Source organism: Excalfactoria chinensis, chromosome Z (genome assembly GCF_039878825.1).
Source record: "Excalfactoria chinensis isolate bCotChi1 chromosome Z, bCotChi1.hap2, whole genome shotgun sequence".
Classification (NCBI taxonomy): domain Eukaryota; kingdom Metazoa; phylum Chordata; class Aves; order Galliformes; family Phasianidae; genus Excalfactoria; species Excalfactoria chinensis.
In genome coordinates this window covers 44,684,311-44,700,939 of record NC_092857.1, presented here as the reverse complement: position 1 = coordinate 44,700,939, position 16,629 = coordinate 44,684,311, and positions in this window count along the sequence as shown.

Here is a 16,629-nt window from a genome sequence, read left to right as displayed (position 1 = left end):
AGCGGCACTTCTACCCCTTGCACCACAGGGGGGATTCGAACCCGGGCCCTCTGGTGTTGCAAGCGGCAATTCTACCGCTGCGCCACCGGGGCACACAAGGAATGTTCTACATTGGTAAAAGCATTAAAAATAAACAGATTTTTAAAATACACCTGGTAGACTGTTTAGCTTATTAATCCAAGCCTAAGGCTAAAAGAATATGTATTGTTAGGCAAAGGAGCCTGAAGAGTATGAAGAGTCATAGAAACACTTCTAGCGCTCACAAATCCTCCCAACTCTCATATTCCACCAGCATCTTTTTCCTCACAGGAAATTTATCTGGTATTTTTCACCCCACTTCTCAGCACTAGTAAGAAAATTCCTGCTATCTTCTGAATGTCTATCTAGCTGAGGCACCATGCTTAAGAGTTTTCGTACAAAGAACTTCCCTTCTAGTTCAGTAGCAGCCCTTATATCATGTTATTTATAAGCCATTAACTCTCTTAACTCTGATTTTCTTACCTGATAGGCATGTGGTAAGATTTTTCAGTCATGTTTGTTTGATTTCAGTATTTTTACACAGCAAGAATTAATCATTATTAACATTCTTTAGTAACATTATTAACTCTGACTGGACTGCCACAAGTCCATGGGGCCGGATGAGATTCACCCAAGAGTGCTGAAGGAACTGGCAGAAGTGATCGCTGAGCCACTTTCTGTTATCTTTCAGTGCTCCTTGTTAATGGGTGAGGTCCCAGAAGACTGGAGGCTTGCCAACGTGACTCCCATTTACAAGAAAGGTTGTAAGGAGGATCCGGGGAACTACAGGCCTGTTAGCCTGACCTCGGTGCCAGGGAAGGTAATGGAACAGATTGTCTTGAGGGAGATCAAGCGGCATGTGTGGGATGGCTGGGGGATCAGGCCTAGCCAGCATGGGTTCATGAAGGGCAGGTCCTGTTTGACCAACCTGATCTCCTTCTATGATCTAGTGACCCATCTGCTGGATGAGGGAAAGGCTGTTGATGTGGTCTACCTAGACTTCAGCAAAGCCTTTGACACTGTCTCCCACGGTATTCTCCTGCAGAAGCTGTCAGCCCATGGCTTGGATGGGTACACTCTCAGCTGGGTAAGGAGCTGGCTGGAGGGCCGGGCCCAGAGAGTGGTGGTAAATGGAGTTAAATCCAGTTGGAGACCAGTCACAAGCGGTGTCCCCCAGGGGTCGGTGCTAGGGCCTGTCCTCTTCAACATCTTTATTGATGACTTGGATGAGGGCATTGAGTGCTCCCTCAGCAAGTTTGCAGATGACACCAAATTGGCTAGGAGTGTCGATCTGCCTGAGGGTAGCGAGGCCCTACAGAGAGATCTGGATAGGCTGGAGAGCTGGGCCGAAGCCAACGGGATGAGGTTTAACAAGACCAAATGCCGGGTCCTGCACTTTGGCCACAACAACCCCAGGCAGCGCTATAGGCTTGGGGCAGAGTGGCTGGAGGACTGTGTTGAGGAAACGGACCTGGGAGTACTGATTGATGCACAGCTGAACATGAGCCGACAGTGTGCCCAGGTGGCCAAGAAGGCCAACGGCATCCTGGCTTGCATCAAAAACAGTGTTACTAGCAGGAACAGGGAGGTAATTGTCTCCCTGTACTCGGCATTGGTGCGGCCGCACCTTGAGTACTGTGTTCAGTTTTGGGCCCCTCACTGCAAAAAAGACATTGAGGCCCTGGAGCGTGTTCAGAGGAGGGCTACGAAGCTGGTGAGGGGTCTGGAGCACAGGCCTTATGAGGAGCGGCTGAGGGAACTGGGATTGTTCAGCCTGGAGAAGAGGAGGCTCAGGGGAGACCTTATAGCTCTCTATAACTTCCTGAAGGGAGGTTGTGGTGAGCTGGGGGTTGGCCTCTTCTCTCGTGTAGACAGTGATAGAACTAGAGGGAATGGTTTCAAGCTGCGACAGGGGAGGTTCAGGCTGGACATTAGGAAGTATTTCTTCTCAGAAAGGGTAGTCAGGCATTGGAATGCACTGTCCAGGGAGGTGGTAGAGTCACCGACCATGGGAGTGTTCAAGAAACGTTTGGATGTTGCGTTGAGGAATATGGTTTAGTTGGGAAGTATTGGTAATGGTTGGACTAGATGATCTTCTAGGTCTTTTCCAACCTGAAAATTTCTGTGATTCTGTGATTCTGTGATTCTGTGATTCTTTTCCCACTGATGCACATTTTTGTCTTGGCATGGCTACTTTCCTTACAATGTGCTAAGGTCTGTCATGCAAGAAAAGCTACCTTAGAATAAGCAACTTGGGCATATTGTACTGCCAAACTATGAGAAAACTCCCAGCACAGATGGTGCAGCGTTGTCAACAGTGGTCATTCATGTACAATAAAATCACCCTTGAAGTGAATTAAGCTGATAAGTTCCAGTATTTTTGCAATAGCCCCTCTTCGTTCAACCCATGATCAAGTGCGACTAGAGATCTATCTCCATCTCAGCCCAGTTGCACACTGGCATGTTTTAACCTGTTTCCCATTGTGTGAATTAAGGAGGAAGAGTAAAGATAAGTAATCTGAGGAATTTTCTAATAAAAATTAAGATGCTGATCTAAACCTGCCATCTTCCTCTTTGTTCACTTGACAAAGAAATCAAACCTATACAAAACTGCAGATGTACAGGACATTAGAATATCATACTCCACATTTATTTCCTGTTTTGGTTAGACAGGAAAGCTTTTAGTCTACACAGTACAGAAAGTATGTTTATTCCAAGACAGGAAAAAGAAAAATAATTCATTCTCAGTTGTAATATTCTCTTTCAGTTAATTTAATCTAAAATTTATATTCCATATTTTCTATTTTAGTGGAATGTTTTAATGTAAGTAATAATGACAAATAATGAAAATGGATGTTTCCACGTCAATGTATTTTAAAATTACTTGAGCCAGTTCAAAAATTCTGATTTTTCTCTTCTACTGAGAGTGGTTTCTAGTGTTGACACTGCTCCTGGGATTTGAGACATGTGATTAGGCAATGTTAAGGTACATTCTAGAGAAAGCAGTTAGTTTCATGTCAGCAAGTCCACTGCAGAACTCTTTGTAAGTCCTATGCAGTCTAAAGCATGCAATGGCTGGAGCAGTCTGGAGCTTCAGCAGTGGTGTAAGTGAGGTCGCAAGAAAGCAACTTAAGAAAGGGAGCCTTCCTGTAGTGATCATCATTTCTCCATGACTTCCAGAAAAGTGTTGCATCAAAAAAGGGGGACATTGGGTCAAAATAAACATGTGGAAGGGACTCTTCATACAACATCTCATTGGGCTGGTAAGCACTTCTTGCCTAGAGATGTGTTTTCTGAAGTGTGCCATAAACCTGGAGTTTTATGAGAATATGAAAATGCAAGTATGTCCTTGCACAGGGAAAGTATCAACAGATTTGGCCTGCTCTCACTCTTTTCCATGCTTCTATTCAAAGCCAATCTGTTTTGTTGTTGTTTTCTGTTCAACTTCAAAAATACTTGGTATTTTTCAATGACTCTAGAGTTACAAACTTCACTGGGATATAGGCAGAACTTACAAATACATAGGACGTGCTGACTCCACTATTGTTCCTATCAAATACATATACAAGAATGAAACCTCATCACTTTGCTGCTGAGCAAGGAGATCTTCAATGCACGTAGTCCACAGAAAGACAGAGCTAAAGCTAGATGTTACCCTTCCAATGCTTGAATGGAGGAGAGATATCAAAGTCATACACTGTGAATCAAGGAAGTGTTCAGCAGAGGAAGGTGCAAGAGCATGGCTAACATTCAGGTACTCCCTTGGAAATATCCCAAACAACAGGTGGAAAAAGGAGAACTCAGTATAAAAATTGTCAGTTAAGGAGGCCTGGCTAAGTGTATGCTAATGCAGAAAACATAAAAGCTTTGTATGGTTGTGTAGAACTGCATGTCTACAGGCTCACATTTTAAACCTCTGATTTGACCATTCACATAGTGAGCATGGGAGCACTGTAGTGAGTGAGGCTTGCCCATCCCAGAATCTTGTCAGCTTTGTCAGACATACAAGCCAAGAGAACTTCTAGTGAGCAAGGCTTCTTCCAGGCAGGAAAAGTCTGGTGATGCGGAGCATTGAGAGACACAGAACAGAACAGGGATATGATTTTTTTGTTGTTTGTTTTTTCTTTGTTTGTGAATGTTACTGAATGTCCTGTTGTCCCAGTAATCAGCAAAGTTCCTCTCTTTCCTTGCTCACCCAGGGAGAGACAGGGCTTTAGCTGCAGATCTGGGAGGATACCCAAATCTGAGAGAGCTGCATCACTCTCTGTACCTGCTCATGGCAACGCATTCTTCAAAACACAGAGAAGATTTGCTTCTGAAGGTCTACCAGGCCTTTAGCTTTATATAGCCATTGCTGAAAGAGTCATAGTGAATATACAGTGGTTGTCACAAAATAAAACACCTGGGTCAGTTCAAATCAAATAAACCACTAATATGCTGGCGCATTAGAAGTAGACTCCATCACCCCAAATTTCCTCAGTACTACTCAGCTCAGAACATCCTATTTCTGTTTCCTGTCTTTCCTCTTCAGGTAGATGAAAACAAACAATGCAAGGAATCTATTAATCCCCAGTATATAACTGCTTTTTTCTGAATAATACCAGGAAATCACTGAGTCCAGAAAGCTCCACTAAGTGTTATATCCTCTAGAAACCTCAGTCATTCATATATATTTGTTTTGAAGCCTGGGTCTTCCACTTCAGTGCAGTTTTCTAAGAGATACCTGCACTGACTGTCTGCAAGGGATAAAACAAATCAGGAAAGCAGAAGTCAGCAGAGATAAGATCCTAGGTTAAAATTTCACAGAAGCAGATTGAGCAGGGAAAAGGAAAAGGGGAAGAGGGAAGGGGAAGAAGAAGGGGAAGGACAAGGGGCAGGGCAGGGGCAGGGACGGAAGGGAAGAGGCAGAGATGGGAAGGGAAAGGGAGGGGAAGGGAGGGGAGGAGAGGGAAGGAGAGGAGAGGAAAATGATAAAAAGAGGGGGAAAAAAGGAGAATATTTCTGGAGTGCAAATTTGTCAATGAGCACAGAAACTGCCAGGTGAGGGGGAAAGCTGTTACAGTTCTGCATTAGCACCAGCACTAACCTAATTCCCATTTCCTATCTGATCTTTCCACAAGAGACAGGGGATAACCTTGAAAAGGTTAAAATGCAAGAGCCAAGTGCTAAAGAAGACAGACCAAACTGTCAGAAAATCAGGATATTTAAAGTATCAGAAAAGAATTATACCAAAATAGCAGCATGTAGAATCACTCATATTCTCTGTAGAATACTAGTAGTCTCTCTAGTTTACATGCTTATTTAAGATGACAACTCAGTACAGAAAAGGCAAGCAGAGCTTAGGATGTAATTGTGTGTGGTTCTAGCTGGCATTCCAATTGGTCCCCACTGCCTCTTCACTCTCAGTGCTGCACAGTAGAGGAAAAAAGCATGCTCTTGCACAAATCTGCTGACACTTAAAGGAACAAAACAGAAAATGGGGCAGACAGAGGGAGTGCACGTAGGAAAAAATACACCAAAAGGCAGGCTGTGGTACAAAAAAATCAAACTTTTTCTGAAGACTGTTCAGCAAAGGAATATCTTGTAGACAGAAAGTGAGAAAGGACTGGAATCCTCAACAGAATCAGGTGCTAGGTGTCTTCTTGGTAATACAGTTGCTTTAAAGAAAAAGAAACAAACATCTGCTTCAGGATGCATCTCCTGAACATTGCTGCTTCTGTGCAGCACTCAGGCCAAGGAATGTAGAACTGCACATACAGTCCCAATCATACTTTGCAAAGTACATTTGTTGATACTGTTGAATCAGTGTTTGAATAAAGTCTACATTGTGCTGTTATATTTACTCTACAGAGAGTAGGAAGGGGAACAACTTGTAAAGTCTGCTTTTTATTTGAGGGTCTTCATAGAAGTTACATCTTATTTGTTATGATTTTTTAAGAGTATGTATTTAGGAGACCCAGCTTCAAAGCACAGCTGTACTACAGTTATCACTACGTGATCTTGAAAAGACACGTAACCCCTTGTTTTTTTTTTCTTCATTTGTAAGTAACAAAGAACAGTTCTGCCCCCTTCACTAGGGCAAAATGAGGGGGAAAAAATCAAGTTGTCTTGATAGACAAGAGCAGCCATGCTGAGGAGTTAAAGTAGAAAGGGAAAGAAACAACAGATAGATGCTCTTATCATACTGAGATAAATTTACAGATATATGGATATGCATATTTTTTATAAATCCACAGATTAAGTTATGTACTTTTTTTTTTTTTTTTTTTTTTTGTAATTCATTTTCCAGATATATGACTGTGTGCTACTCTCCATGGATACAGGTACCTTCAAAGAGCTGTTCAAACACAGGTTCACCAGCAACTGATGCAACAGTATCATAGTCTCAAGTACAAGTTTCCCCTTATAGCACATCTAATACATCCTCCCCTTTTTCAAAAACAAGCTTCCTTTAAGGGGTGATTTCCCACTCAGTTTTTTGCCCTGCTCCTGCCTTTGGCAACTGAATAAACATATATTTTTGATTGTGTGTGTCACCTCTGGTTTGTTGTTTATGTTTGCAAATTGCACTGCAGAATTTAGTGCTTTTTGAATAATGCAAGAATTCTCCATGTGACATTGCTGGTCTTGTATGAATAGAAGCTGAATGATGGGGAAAAAAAATCCACTAAGCTTTTCAGTAATAAAGACTGAGTAAATCCCTGTGAACAACAACAGGTATCCTTTTTTATTTCTCTCTCTTTGCAGAAGGACAATGTGTTGTTTGCTGGCCTTTGGAAATACATAATTTCCAGTTGACTGTTACTGCTAGTTTATTTCTGAGATGTCTATGGTCCCAGTTAGCACTAGCTTACAGAACTGCAAAACAGGCCTAAGTGTCTAACTCTTCCAGTTACATTAATTTATACTGTTATCTCTGTATAATTCAGTTAAGATTCAAATTATACTGGCAGCCAATCAGTACCAATGACTGTGCATTTGCTGCTTATCTTACTCCATCTGCTGGGACATGTAGCTCTCTGCAACGCGCAGTGGAGGGCACAAACTTCAATCATACTTATGACATCATTGTACTGTCCTCTTCTTGTGAAGTGAAACAAAACCAGACCAACAAGAACTCATGTAGCCCTTATAAAACTGTTATTAAGCAGAACTGCTGTGTGCCAATGAAATCCAAATGGGAACAAAAGCAAGCACAGGAAGGCTGAGCTGAAAGGCAGCAAGAAAATGAGGTGAAAGTCTGTTACGATGAAAAAACAAATGCTTATTAAACTGACAGGGTGATAAACAATTCCAGTTCCTGTTTGGAAATTAAATCAAAGAGAGGTGGTGAGCATAGAGCAACACATTCATCTAGTAGGTGAGGCTAGGAGCATGAAATCTGCTTTCTTTCCATTTGCCATGTACTCAGTACTTTATGTAATAATTAGGAAGAGTCGCTTTCCTATTTAGAAGGGAAAATCTAGCACTGGAATCTTATCTTCTGAATCCCAGAGTGATATATGCTGGTTAGTTCTGCACCAGCACTCCTTACCAGTACATCCAGAAGGCAGCCAGGAAGGGAGAAAGCACTATGAATCATGTCTGTTACTAAATGCTAGAAATAAGGCACATCTTTGCACACATCTCACTGAAGTTTACTGCTTACAAGCCTGTCATGTAACAGTGCAGGCATAAAACACCTAGCACCAACAATGGGCTACAGTTCTTTCTTTGGAAATGATATCCACAGTGCCATCAAGTAGAGACTGGACTTGTTTTCTTCTCTTTCTTATCCATCAAATGCAGAAGCCACTTCAATATTCTTCATGATGCTTATACCAAGGCACAAGTATTCTCAAAGTGAATACTGGCATTTTTCAAAAATCTATCACTGACTTGAAATTCTATTTACTTCCTGCAGCACTGATAAGACCTCTACCAGGATCTGAAAAACCTTCATATTGAATGAAAACAAACAAAGTAGATGAATGTATGTATATGCACAAGCCAGCAGATTGACAGGTAGTATATTCAGGTTCTGGAGAATATTACCAGATGACGACTGTCAAACAAGCTGCACTGCAAGTCCATTGAGCTCCTGAGGACTCTAAAAGAGTCCTTGTGATCCAAAGGGGTTAAGAAATATTTATGATGTTATGAAAACCACAGAAGTCAATGTAAATCCATCTTGAAACAACTAACCTACAAAATCACACATGTTGGCAAATGTCCCACATAATATCACAGATGAGGCTCAGACTGCATTATCTCCCACCATGAAACCTGCTTTGCTCTCAGTTCAGACAGCAGCCAAGCTGTCTGTTCAGGGACTATTTAATGATCCCCAGGTTTATTACATACTTTGCAGCCATTCTGTTTACCACAGTGTTGGAGGAGATATGGGAAAAATTCAGTTTTGTTTTTATTTCTCAGAATCACTAACTTCTCCTCAGGACATCACAGAAATGAGAGACCAGGGAGACAGAATGAAACTGCACTGACAAAATACACTATCCACACAATGCTAGCAGGATGGAAATTGTCAGGCAACAGCTGCCAACTCAGTCTGGGGGCATAAACCAGGCACTGAATGTGCTGGTTAGTACAGCCAAGCAATTAAATAATTACTTATTTGAAATTGCCTATCCTTACGATACATCAACTATTGGCCTCTACTAACAAAACAAAACAAAACAAAAACCAAAAACCAACACCAACAACAAAACCCCCCGCCCCCCCATCCTCCCATCCTCCCACCCCCCACCCCCCAAAAAAAAAACAAAAAAAAACGAGTAAAACTTAAAACTTGTCATGGACATAACCCATACTTGTGATTCTGTCATTTTAGTTTTTGACAGCAGGGATAAGTAGGCTTCATCTGCTTTCAAGAGGACTTGAGGCCTTTTTGGCTACACCTTGAACGTGGTGTCAGTCTCGGTCACAAGGATGTAATGTATAAACCAGAAGCTTGGAAGCAGATGGGAACAGTGCATATTGCACTGCATTACATGCCAGGAAAAGTGGCCTAAAAATAAAGAAGCTTTCACTTTTTGACATTGTGATAGAGATCAGGAGAAAGCATACCTGCCCTGGTTTAGTCTAAAGTTATGCCAGGCCTGAAACAGAACATATGAGCCTTCTATCACAGGTACTTCATGTCTAGGTAACTGCAGTAATTATGATACTCTCTGGAACAAGATATAGAGGAAAAAAATTTACTCAGAGGGTGTTCAAACTCTCTCACAGGTTGCCTAGAGAGTTCATGGAGTCTCCATCTTTGAAGATGCTCAAAACTCAACTGGATACAACCCTGAGCAATCTGCTCTGTGTGGCTCTTCTCTGAGCAGAGTGATTGTACTTGACATTTTTCAGTGGTGTCTTCTAGCATCAGTCACTCTGTGATCCTGTGTAAAAAGCACACAAGCTTGTCACAAGCCAAGGTGGAGAGGGCACTAGGAACAAGCTGCAATCTGAAACACTACAATCATTTTAGGCAAATGGTGAAAAAAGGAAATGGTGAAAAAAATGGAGGCATGCAGATGCTAAATTACATCATGCAGTTGAGTAGTTTTCATAGCAATTCAAGATCTAGAAGGCACAAATGTAGCTTAAAACTTGTCAGAGGGACTCCTCTGTACCTCAGCCCCTATGTGTTGATTTCTGACCTGTTATAAGGATCTCCACCCCATGCACTTTCCTTAAATACTGAATTTAAGCCCAACGTAAAAGTTACTTGAGATAAAATTTTGTGCTATCAGAAAGACTACTTTCAGAACTCTCTGAACATCCTGGACAAGACTCTCATCTCTGTAACTTGAATAGCAACTAAACAGATGTAATTTCCTGTTGAGAGCTCAGCTGGGACATTCTAGCTAGAATTCTGCTGGCTAGCACTAAGAGCTACTTGTCTGTCTTGTACTCTGACATTGATCCATTTAGTATTCAGCACCTGTAATCTGCGTGCTCTTACTGCAGCACTAAAAGGATTTCCCTGACTTTACTTTCCTGTAATTCTATGCCCAGAAGCAATATGATTCCTTCCTGGTGCTGCACAGGATGACTCATTCTTCTCTTTTAAGAATTCCATTACCAACAAGCAGTGACTCATCATGACCAGATTAGCACTGCTGAGGTTTTGTGACTGGCCATTTCTCAAGGCTCATCCTCTGAATACCTGAAATTTTGCATGCCCACACTGTCTGGGTATTTGAAAAAGAGTGCTTATGTACATTGATCTGTTGGTTTTCACTTTGTGATAAACATGCATTTACATTGACCTATGTGTCACTCAACTCCTTGCAAACGAATAGTTTCTCCAGGGAGTCATTGTCATTTGGCAGACATCTGTGTGGGTATAGAAGCTAAGCCTTCAATAGTTCTGCCCCTCTCACCAGTTTTGGAGCCTATCATCTCCATCAAATGTTGATAGGGTTACCATTCTTCAGCCAAAATATCTGTTAGGCAAAATCAGACACTCTTGAAGAAAAAGCATCTTCACTCATTATGTTTGGAAATCAGTAGGAAAGTAATTTATTTCTGTAGTATAACTTTTTTTTGTGAAGAGAGTACATTAATAATCCAAGAAAAAAAATGCTTGTTGTAATAGAATGTGTTCTATTCAGGATTTTTAAAACTCAGCTTTCAAAACTGAAGCAGTGTTCTTTTGTTTTGCATATCCTCATCAGTAGAACATTTCATACCATGTTACTGTGGTAAATGTAGTATAGACTATTTGGACTTAATTTCAAAGGGAAACAAGTAGGATAGCTGAAAGTCGGGCCCAAGCAAGGGCATTGGGATACACTTCACCAGGAAATCCCAGTGACTGCTGGACCAGGACTCATCAAAGCACACCCAGGCTCTGCTGTCATATCACTGGAGTCGTTCATGTGAGGTGACCTTTAGTGTTACTACTAGTAGCACAATATCAAAGCATACACCACATGGAAGGAAATGGGTCTTTTATTTTAGCAGTTATGGATTACTGAAAGATGCTAAAACTGATTTTTTTGTTAATTAGCTCATACTGAGAAAAAGCTATTAGAGCTAAAAAAGGTAATCAGATAATTCCTGAAAGTACTACAATGAGGCAAGGTAGGAAATGTGATTGCTAAGATTTCCTCTAGATCCAAGACCTAAGTTCTAGAATCTTTATAATTTCTCTGCATAAATGATTCTCAGACTAATGCTGCTAGCAATACTAATGCTGCTAAACTTGTCAGAATGAAATAAAGCATCCATCAGCTCTTCCTTGAAGAAAAATAGAGAATGATGAAAATAACACTTTCTACAAAAAACATGCAAAAGGAGAATTAATTCCAGCTGCATTTCTAAATAGAGGTATCCAGCAAGACCAAAGAGAAAAATGAAAAAGACTTTCACTTGATTCTTCTTCTCTAAATACAGTAGAGACCCTTTGCTGCAGTTCTTCATCATTTCTTTTGGTTCGGATAAATTGCATTTGTAGATTGTTCAACCTCCTCGTCAGAACTGCTTTGTCTATTCTATTAAGATGATGGAGGAAAAAAAATAAACAAATAAAAAATTAAAATCTCTCTCCTATTTCACCTTTCTGCTGAACAGCTTCCTGTCACTATGTAAGCTTGTATTTGCCCACAGATTACACAATGTTTCTCAGGTCATTTGTCCACTTTACCAAGAGTGGCTGAACAGAGAATAAGTCATACAAACACCTAGCACTACTTTTTTTCTCCTCCAAAGGAAATAAAGCAGTTATTAAAGATGAAAATGTTTGAAACACTTTCACATGGACTCTGATCTAAATGCTATCTGCTATAGGATTTCAGAGCCAAGAATAAAATGGGAAGTTCTGAAAAGACTAAGCAATTTTTCTTTTTTCTTTGAAAACAACCAACCACACAAGAACAACAACAAATCTCTTAAAGTCTGTGAGTGCCTTTCTATTAAAGAAAGTGACTGAATTAAATTATGACTATATTGTGCCACATCAACTGTAGCAACCAACAGTAGACTTTATTTGTGTCAGACACTGGAGCATCCAACAGTGCACCTGGAGCAATGCTGGTTATTTGGCTGTCACTGTGTGCAAGTCCACAGTGGCAGGACATCTATTTAGTCCTCTGAGTCTCTTTCATCACTGTGAATATTTAGTTAGCACAAATAGGACAGAATCCAGGATATGGAAAGTGAAGGCATAATGAAAGCAAGTATTTTCTTTGGAAGCTTTTTACCTCTGCTTATGTTAAAATGTAAGTCTTCCCTATTAAGATTAAAATTGCTTGCTAATGTTAAAGTTGTGACCAAATAGCTGCATCTTTGTAGATTCTCATTCATTGCTACTGCTCTCATGTAGATTTTTTTATTTTTGAACCAGGATCCCACAGAACCAAAGGGCATGTCTTCTCCCAAAAAACGTTATTATAAGATGATGCAGAAAAGTTATGCATAGTGGTAGACAAGTAATGAAGAAGAAAATAGAAATTGTAATGAGAGATGTTTTGCAAAATAACTGCAGCTTAATCTGATAATTAATTTTTGTGCACATCTTTGTGAAGGCGAACATTCAGGGGAGCTATGCAGAGTGAAACTGAGATAGCTTTGAAGACAGTGTCTAAGTATCTTTCCTCCACCTTAGGCAAAAACGAGTCAAGAAGAAGGTAGAGGCTAGACTGAAAAAAAAATCTATCTATACAGGCTGATGTTGCTGATAAAATGGAAGCCAACACTGACTTTTCAATATTTAATAAGGAGGAATTATGTCTTGCTTGGCCTTTAAGAGAGTGTATATAGTCAGCACTTAACACTTTAGAGAAGGGAGATGAGCAGGGTCTGACGTGATCAGAGGAATGGAGCTGAGGCCGTGACATTTACAGCAAAGTCAGTCATTTTCAGCAGCATGTGGAAAATTTCCTCCAAAACATCTCCAAGATATCATGGCAATATACTGATTACTATCTGCCTTGCATTTTCTGTTACATAGCCCATAGAGACATCCAAGATTCCAAACCAGAAGCTGGACTCCACATTTTAGTTACCAGAGGATACTAGACTAATACAGATTGCATCAGATATCATGCAGTAATACGGCCAGAAATCATCACTGCCTGAGCACCGAAGACTTTTTATTTCATAAGCTTCATTTTGCTTTAGCATGTAAACTCTGAAATAATTTAATTCTATCAATACATTCATGAGCTCATCGAGAGAAATGACTGTATTAAAAGTAATACCAGAGAGCTGGCTTTGCCCAGTTTGCCAGAGCTTGAAGAAAGCAAAGCCTGAGGCCAATTCATGAGATCCTCAGCTACAGCAGATGGGATTATAATCATATAGCTAATACTATAAGGTCAAGTCACGCTGTGACACATAATTGAAAATACCTATTGCTGAGTCTAGCCACACTTTTAAGGCCTCAGAAGACACTTAAGCAGTTCATGGTAGTCAAACCTGGTGCACATACACCTGTCATAACGTAATTGTTCCCTCTTGTCTTCCATGTTATTAAAAAGTGGGTTGGAAAGACGCTATGTGTTGCAAACCTGTGTTCACTCACCCTGATGGAACATTCACCTATGTCTCATGGAAGTCAATGAAAATGTGTGCTGTTATACAAATTGTGCTAATTTGCCATTCATTTTCAGGCCATAACAAATTTAACAAGGCAAATGATTAGAGACATCTTCCTAATTCACAATTGCCCACTGGCCAAAAGTTTACAATGGGAGTTCAAGCTTGATTCTGCCAATCAGTAGGGTGCAATATCACTCCAGCTAGACCATAGAAAGTTTACCAGAACTTTTCCTGGGATAAACTGAATCTGTTCTCAGATGTAATACTTTGCTTATTATCCTTGCATTTTCCCAGCAGCTTTTTCTTTGTTTAAGCAATCTGTACCACATGTAATTTGCATTCCCTTGCTTTTCTCAGCTTTGTCTGAATTTAAGGAAAAATCATGATTTAACTCTGTACTTCTACAAATCACTCATGCCTTTCAAATTGTCAGAGATTAAGATTTTCCCTTCAAAAGTAAATGCTGGCTAATAATTGAAAAATCTGTACAGTGGGGTTCTTTTGCCGGTACTCTTTCTGACTATTTCTTTTTTCCTTATAGGTCCTCTGGGGCTTTTTTACAATTTTCTGTTCTTCTCCCGTTCCTAATTATGTTTTGAGAAAAAATAAAAAAATCTGTGCTACAAAATCTAGAGATTATTAATTATGATTTATTCCCATTTGCCATAGATCACCAGGTGTTATTATGATAGCGCTGAGCTTTCCATAATTCACAGTGTTCCCTCACTCCAGGACATTTGCACAATAAAAGAATCACATTTCATTTCAGACCAAGAAAATGGCATGGCAATTTTCATTAAAACACACTTCTATTTCTATCTCATGTTCCAGAAATATTGTATCCTTAAAGTCAAATGTGGCACATCAATGGTTGTACCATATTAATTATTTTCAGCAATTTTATTTGAGAACAGGAAGCTCAGTAGCCAAAGAAAGGGACTAATTTAATTACTACAACTTGGATTAATTCAAATGTTCATCTTATGTGCTTGCAGCCAAACCAGTTCAAATCTGAAAATGAAATTCACTCTGCTGTCATTGACTATACAAAATGATAAGAAATGGCAGACAGTTTGTTCAGGATTGCTAAAGGATGGTTTCTTTCTAATAAAGAGTAGTGATTAAGGAAAGGCTGAAAAGAACATCATTCTTTTAGTCCACTAATACAATTAAAGTTTACTTCCAGGGCATGGAGTCAGACATTTTATAGAACAAGTTATTGAAAACTGGCAACAAGATAACTTGGCTTTGACCTCCCTGGAAAACAGAGGAAGTATTATGACTGTGCAGCATCCAGCAACTTGCACTGCCCCGTTTACTTCAGGCACAAAGCGTACTGGAAATGTATTCATGGTCATACAACACAACCAGCCAGGGAGACTAGCATGTCTGACTGTTGAAGCGTGGATAACTCATGATATCAGCTGTCCAGTACTATTAGAACCTTATCAGCGATGTTTATATCTCTTCTGCAGATTTATGGAATCCCTTTTCTGTGTTACACTAGAGTGATAAATTATCAGAGTGGACTACCATGAGTCAGGCATAATTATTAAGGGGCTTTCTGTGCAGATTGCCTGACAGAACTCATTAAATGGCAAAAAGGAGGATCAATATCCCCAAAGAAGATACTGAGCCCCAGGTGGTAACTAATATGTGTCTCTTCACCTTTCTGGCCATGCACATCTCACATGTAATATTCCTGCAACCATGAACCATGCTGAAAAGATCCTGTGAAGGAGGAGGATAGAGCAATACCTCTAGCACTTCTGAAATTGCTACCCAAACAGGAAGACTGAGAGGAAGATGAGCAGAAAGACATGAGAACTGAAGGAGTAAAGGTCTGTATTTTGAAGCAGAAGTGAAGACCTGTGTCAGTGGTCTTGGGCTCAGTTCAGCCTGGTTTTGTGACTAATGGGATGGGGAACTCACAGACCCATGCCTCAGGAGAAGGGGAAAACACAAAAGGTAAAAGATGGAGAGATGAGTCTAAAAACAAAACAGCTGCAGCAAGCTAAGGAAGAAAAACTAATTTACTAAGTATGATAGCAGAATGAGAGATAACAAAATATAATACAATATACTGTATTGCCACTCACTGCAAGAAAGACATTGAGGCCCTGGAACATGTTCAAAGGAGGGCAACAAAGCTGGTGAGGGGTTTGGAGCACAGGCCATATGAGGAGAGGCTGAAGGAGCTGGGAGTGTTCAGCCTGGAGCAGATGAGACTCAGGGGAGACCTTATTTCTCTTTAATACTTCCTGAAGGGAGGTTGTAGTGAGCTGGGGGTTGACCTCTTCTCTCATGTCATTAGTGATAGGACTAGAAGGAATAGTTTCAAGCTGTGGCAGGGGAGATTCAGGATAGACATTAGGAAATATTACTTCTCAGAAAGGGTGGTCAGGCACTGGAATGGACTGCCCAGGGAGGTGGTGGAGTCACCAACCCTGGGGGTGTTCAAGGAAAGACTGGATGTTGTGTTGAGGGACATGGTTTAGTGGGAGCTATTGGTGATAGGTGAACAGTTGGACTGGGTGATCTTTTAGGTCTTTTCCATAGAATCTTGGTGATTCTATGATATGATTCTATGATTCTATGGTAATTGGAGTTGAAGCTAATAAATCAAATAAATGAGAGAAAGTGTCCAAAACCGATGACCTTACACTAATGCTGCAGGTGAGATGCCAGGAAGCACACACTGCATAGACAAGTGGTAGAAGAATAGGTGACAGTCTTGTTACTCCCAAACAGTTTTATCTTTCCCTCTGAATGGAAAATGGAAACAGAACAGTGAAGTATTTCAGGATTTGTAGTTCTTCTGAGAACCAAGTACCTGGAAATACTGACAACCCACAGGACTGGAGAATTAACTGCTTAACTCCCAGAGCATTTCATGATGTTATGACATGGAATTCCAGTAACAGAAATCATAAAATAGTGATGACCTGCAATCTCTTGGTTTGGTAAGTGCAGCTCCTTCTGCCCTTGCAAAGACAGCTAAACCCTTTTAAGATAAGGGAGGTCAAAGTCTTATGATTCTATCTGCAAGCTCTTCTCAGCAAAACAGTATTTCTGCCT